Source organism: Sinocyclocheilus rhinocerous, unplaced genomic scaffold (assembly GCF_001515625.1).
Source record: "Sinocyclocheilus rhinocerous isolate Xijiao unplaced genomic scaffold, SAMN03320098_v1.1 scaffold1661, whole genome shotgun sequence".
NCBI lineage: Eukaryota > Metazoa > Chordata > Actinopteri > Cypriniformes > Cyprinidae > Sinocyclocheilus > Sinocyclocheilus rhinocerous.
In genome coordinates this window covers 145,605-152,268 of record NW_015664996.1, presented here as the reverse complement: position 1 = coordinate 152,268, position 6,664 = coordinate 145,605, and positions in this window count along the sequence as shown.

The window sequence follows — 6,664 nt, the reverse complement described above, 5'->3', positions numbered from 1 at the left end:
TGTTGAATTAATGTATATTCATATTTATTTTAGAACTACAGTAATATCTTCTGATTTCTCTCAACATGGGGACAGGAGAGCTGTCAATCAATAAATTGGAAAAAAAAGTAACTTGCGTTACTTATTTGAAAAAGTAACTCAGATATTCTCTTGTAAATTAAAAAGTAATGCGTTACTTTACTAGTTACTTGAAAAAAGTAATCTGATTACGTAACTCGCATTACTTGTAATGCGTTACCCCCAACACTGATGGTGACTGTATTTATATGCATGCTTCCTTATACTTACTAAAAAGTTTGGATAGTGTTTATCATGCTGCGTTGCGATTTACAACTAATACTTGCTCACGTACTCACCACTGTTTGTTGTATAACAGTTTAGGTTGGTCCTCCTTATATCAAAGAAGGAAAGCACATATGTTGTTGTTTATTGTAAAGGCATTGCGGGGTATGCTTCCAAAGTATATTACTAGTCTTTTATGCTTGCGTAGAAATAATTATTCAACCAGATCTTCAATTGGGATTAAATTAGAAGTGCCTGGGGTGCATTCAGAGCATGGAAAATCAGCTTTTTCTTACTATGCTCCTTGGTTGTGGAATGATTTTCAGATTAATACTCCATTAGCAGCAATTCCTCCTTTGAATATTTTTTTTTAATTATTGCAGCGTGTAATGAATGAACCTTGTGGTTGTTTTAATTAGGCTGTTGATTTATGATTATTGTTTTGCTTTGTTTGTTTGTAATTCTGTTTTGTGTGTTGTATAACCTTTTAAATTTATGTGAAACTCTCTGTTTTGGACGGTCATCTTGGCCAGGACTCCCTGGAAGATGAGATTTCTTTTAATCTCAATGGGACCTTCCTGGAAAAATAAAGGATAAATAAAAATAAAAATTATCTCAATAGTCCCTATGTGTATATACTGCCTTCAGTATTTTGTATAACGTTTTTTGTAATGATCTAGAACATAGGACTATCTTTAGGTATAGTATGTTCGATTTAAACAGTGCTACATGGATACATAAGCATACATCATAGAATACTTGCATTTATTGTATTTAAGATACTGGGTTATGACAAGAGTTGTCATGCAAGATTGTTTACAACTTTACAAATCTGTAAACATGTATAATGCTAAAAAATTTAGTATGTAGTAAACTGAGGGTTTTTCTCAATTGCTCTGATCCAACATTTAATTCCACTTGATGATCTTGTGCTTCCTTGCCAAGTGAACTCACGCTGCACCTGAGACTAGTAATGCTATGGGAATGCCTGTACGTGTTTGCGTCTTGAAGCATGTGTGAAATCAGACCAATGACATGGTAGAACATTACGGGCGGGGTAACATCAGGACCAAGAAGCTTAAAAGCGCATCTGGAACAAACAGTGCTCTGTGTGAAAATGTTTGTGTAATTTATGTTTGCTTATCAGTGTCAGTTCACAACGACAAAAGAAAAGTATTATGGCAAGCAAACATAAGTTTAAGTTGTGTGTTCCACGCTACATTACGGGTGGGGATACACACAGCTTATGTTGTTTATTTTGGAGCGAAGCATGCATGGTCAGCTCTTAAGGGGGCTGACTGTGCTCATTTTGAGTGGCTCCTGCTGCGAATGCTCCGTTCCTGATATCAGTGTAAGATGTATCACTAAATGTGGTGATTTCAGATTTAAGTAGCACCACCAGTGTAATGGCTTTGGCCTTAAATATTAATATTTAGTTTTGGTCATACTATTTTACTGGGCACAAGCCAGGAATTTCACCTTGACAGTAAAGAACAATCATGAAATATTGTTGAATAAATAAGAATTACATAAAGTTGTAGTCTGACCAATCTGAAGGATTTGTGAGATATCGTTAACTTATAGAGCCTCTCACTTTAGTATCAACACAAGGAAGACACAAGCGTAATAAAAGAGGTTTTTATTTAAAAAGGGATAGAAAAGAGTAACTAACAATATGGATAAAGTACAAAAGATTGCTAAATGCAAGTGATTGCGTTGGATGTTACTATGGATGTTATCTTACGGAAAGATAAACTGAAGTTTCCTGGAAGTAATAAGGTAAATAAGGTTCTTCATTATCTAGATTCAATCAAATAATTATGAGATATTATTTGTTATTAACTGACAGCAGTTATATAAAATCTAATGTAAATTAGATAAGTATATACTGTCAATACACACTAATGCCAAGTGTCTCTGGAAAGAGGTTTGGAAAGAGTGATAATTACGTTCTGCCTCATGTGCTGAGTCTAAGCAGTGACGTATTCCACTTGTTGATCTGGGCCATGTTGCAGTGGAAAGAATGGAGTTGGATCTGTTTCACAGCAGTGTTAATTTCGTTGACTAATAATTTTCATCATAATTTTCGTCAACAACATTTTTTTCACCGACAACAACGAGACGATAACGAACTAAAACTCTTTTTGAATGACAAAAACTATGACGTAAATCTATTGACATTTTCATCAACATTCATTAACCCGTAATCAATTTTTCCAGAGCATGCGGACTTTGCCACTCCTGCAATACCAAGAATCCTCTCTCTACCTTCAGTAGCCGCGTGTTTTTTTGCTGGTTTGCATTTGCATCGTCGCATGTGCCTCCAAAGTTCCTGGCGCACAAACATTCCCATACAGTGCAAACAATACTCATAATTGTTGTGTATTAAACCTGTGCATTTAACTGCTCGTCGTTTTACTTTTAATGTACCTTCTCCTTTTTTAAGGACATTATTTAGTGTTTGTTCAGTACTCATTATATAATAATTATATAATATATTATATAATAATTTGTCAATTTTCATCAACGACACTTTTTCACCGATGAAAACGAGACGATAACGAAACAAAAACTCGTTTTGAATGACAAAAACTATGATGAAAATCTATTGACATTTTCGCCAACTAATAAAAATGAGATGAAAATGTTAGGGAGGGACGATTTGGGAAGAGATTTATTCAGAACGAATCTGCTGCGTGGTTCGGAGCTATGAACCGGCGGGACATAAGCTAACATACACTTGCTGCATGTCGCATAAAACGTTAAAAAAATTTCAATATGTGGGAGTAAGAGAAGAGCAGACATATGGATAAATCTGACGACGCAAGAGAGAACTCAGTTCGGTCCGGTTTTCTGAGCGCAGACACTGAAGCATACACACACAGAAAGAGCGTCTCACAGCGTGCGAGTACTCTTTCGCGTCGCATGAATGGAAAATTACACACAAAATTATGTAGAATTGTCCGTTTTGACGAGTATTCACTTAAACACAGTTGATTACATCTTAAGTGAACGTAAACAGTAGGGGAGAACGTGTATCAGTACATTGCATCCACTGCAGCTGTGCATTCGGTTTTAAAGGAGACATATTATGCCCCTTTTTATAATATGTAATATAAGTCTCTGGTGTCCCCAGAATGGATTGCTGATGTTAATCAAGGAACAAAAGACAGAAAATCACGCACTGCTCTTGACTTAATTTATTTTTAAATTGACTAAAATATGACTAAAACTAAATGGCATTTTAGTCAAAAGACTATGACTAAAACTAAAACTAAAGCAAAATTTGCTGTCAAAATTAACACTGTTTCACAGACTTGAACATGGAGCACTGCTGAATGATGAACTCCTGAGCACCAAGAAGGTCCTGGGGTCTCATTTATAAAACTCTCCGTAGATTTCATCCTAAAAGTGTATGTAGGCACAAAAGTTAGATTTTTGCGTATGCACAAAAGTTTTCAGATTTATAAAGCCATGCATACGCCAGAACCTGCAAAAAATTCCCTTTGTAATACCCAGTCAGCAGAAGATTGTGCGTACATGAATCTCCACCTCGTCTCCTCCCCGAAATAGCCATTAATGGAGCTTACAACGCCTAGTTTTAATATGCACCATGTTTAACACCGTCAAAGGTACAAGACATTAAGGAAATATGAGATAGGGACTATAAATGCCATTTGTGCCATACACATTAATTTTTATTGCTAAAAATCATCCAGTATCCTTGTTATGTTTTAGAATAAATATATCAAAATATCCATAAAAACTGTTTAAAATAGTTCTCAGAAAAATAATTTAGAAGAGAGTTGATCTCATTCATTTCCACTGGCCAAATAATTTTTCAATTGTTTTAAAAAATTCAAATTAAATTAAATTAAATTATTAAATTAAATTAAATTAAATTAATGCAGTTTTGCTGATAAGGTCTTTTAGACCTAATCTTTTAGCTATTTTTAGTGGGAAAATATAGGCCTATATTTATTGCAATGTAAATACAATTATCTGACTCTGCGCGTCATTGACAAAGTATTTTAAAAAGGAAACGTACAAATCTTACCGTTTTCTTCAAGTTGTATCCTTCAAATACAGTGGTATTTTTCATAATGTTGTGGAGATGCCTTCACACGACATCAACACTTCCGTGCAGCTGTAAATACAATTATCTGACTCTGCGCGTCATTGACAAAGTATTTTAAAAAGGAAACGTACAAATCTTACCGTTTTCTTCAAGTTGTATCCTTCAAATACAGTGGTATTTTTCATAATGTTGTGGAGATGCCTTCACATGACATCAACACCTCCGTGCAACTGTGGTTGTACAGTAAGCTATTATCATTGGTCCAATTCAAACCGGACAATAGACCATTCCACCGAATCCAGCAGTGTCCACCACAATATTAAAGTAAGTGCGCATCATTGATCATTGTTCTCGCTAAAAATATTTTCTCATAACATGAGATGTACAGTTTAGTTTAAAGATAAATTATTGTGCACCTATAGCACTCCTCGCTGTCATTAAAACATAACATATCACAGGAAATCTACTACAAATAGGCTATGTCTAAATTCATATAATTTACGTTTAACTTCTGCGTAATTACTTAATGTAATTTCAGTGCTTATCTCCATTAATGAGAGTGGAATATTTAATGTAAATGTATATGATGAAATGAAAAGCTTGTGATCATTGTTGCTGTCAGTTTCCAAACTCCCCAAATTCACTTCTTGCAGAACTTCCTTGTTTCTCCTTAGAACAACTTAGCTTACCACATTGTACTTAGCAACAGTGTAACTTAGCACTAGGGCTTCACAATTAATCAAAATTAAATCATAATCATGATTAGGCAAAAGCTGCGATTGTCATGCACATCTTGTCAGTGAAGCACAGTTCTGTGATCAGTAGTAAATCTCCATCCGAAGGCCAGAGGGCACTCTCGCACTGTAACTCCAAATATACCCCACAGAAGAAAGGTAATGCACGTCCTTCCAGGAAATCCCTATAGTGGTAGCTGAATAAACAAAAGAGTGAACTGCTTTCATTGATTCAATGTGACTAATAAACACACGACTATGACAATATATGGTTTATCTGAGTTCTTCTTATTATACTTTTCATTATAATAAAGTATATTTATAATGCAATGCTAAGTGAGTTTGGAGTAAAACATGATTTTAAATGTGGTATTTTGTTAGACAAGTGGTTCATAAATGCTTCTCATGTTTGGAAAGATGTCTGGCACATGGTGCTTTTTCAAATGCACGTTATAGAATCAGAATCAGAATAAGCTTTATTGTCAGGTATGTTTACACATACAAGTAAAAAAAAACTGTTTACTTTATTTTTATAACAGTTTTATAAATGAGGACATCCACAAATTGAGGTTTTTGCCGATTTTGTCAGGTTTTGCTCACTTTTGGATACAAATTTGTCCCCAATAGAAACACCTGCGACAAATGAACTTGATACACGAGAGACAGAAACAGGGTCACGGAACACATGGGAAGCAAAGACACACAAAACCTGGCCCAGAGTCTGACATTCAGAGCGGGTGTGGGGTGTTTTTTTCAAACCTGCAATAAAAACTCATTTAGATTGTCTGCCAGTTGTTGATTCTCCACAGTACTGGGGGATGGTGTCTTGTAGTTGGTGATGTCTTTCAGACCTTTCCACACTGATGCAAGGTCATTGGAAGAGAATTGGTTCCTTAGCTTTTCAGAATAATTCCTCTTTGCCACTCTGATCTCCTTTGCCAGTGTGTATTTGGCCTGTTTATACAAAATTCTGTCCCCACTCCTGTAAGCATCTTCTTTGGCCTGACGGACCTGTCTGAGTTTTGGAGTGAATCATGGTTTGTCATTGTTGTATGTTAAATAAGTCCTGGTAGGAATGCACATGTCTTCACAGAAACAGATATAGCATGTTACTGACTCAGTGAGCTCATCCAGATCGTTGGTGGCAGCTTCAAAAACACTCCAATCAGTGCAGTCGAAACAGGGCACCGAATGGGACAGAGTGATATGCATCCTTTATTGTGGTTCCACTATATTACTGTCTCTGGTGGGACATGTAACATGCTGTCTGTATTTTGGCAGTTCACGTGAGAGATTTGCTTTATTAAAGTCCTCGAGAATGATAATAACAGTGTCCGGGTGTTGTTGCTCTGTGTCTATGATTTGATCAGCAAGTTCCAGGGCAAAACCCTTCTTGAACGTTCATACGGTAAATGAATCTTTACTACCCTATGATTCAAATGCAGCCATTCTCACTGCTTACCAGGCTGAAACTGAAGATCTGAGGAGACAGGTTGCTGAGTTGAAAATGCAGCTGAATTCTAAAAAGTTGAAGAAGGAACAGAAAGCAGAATCCATGAAGATTAAGGAA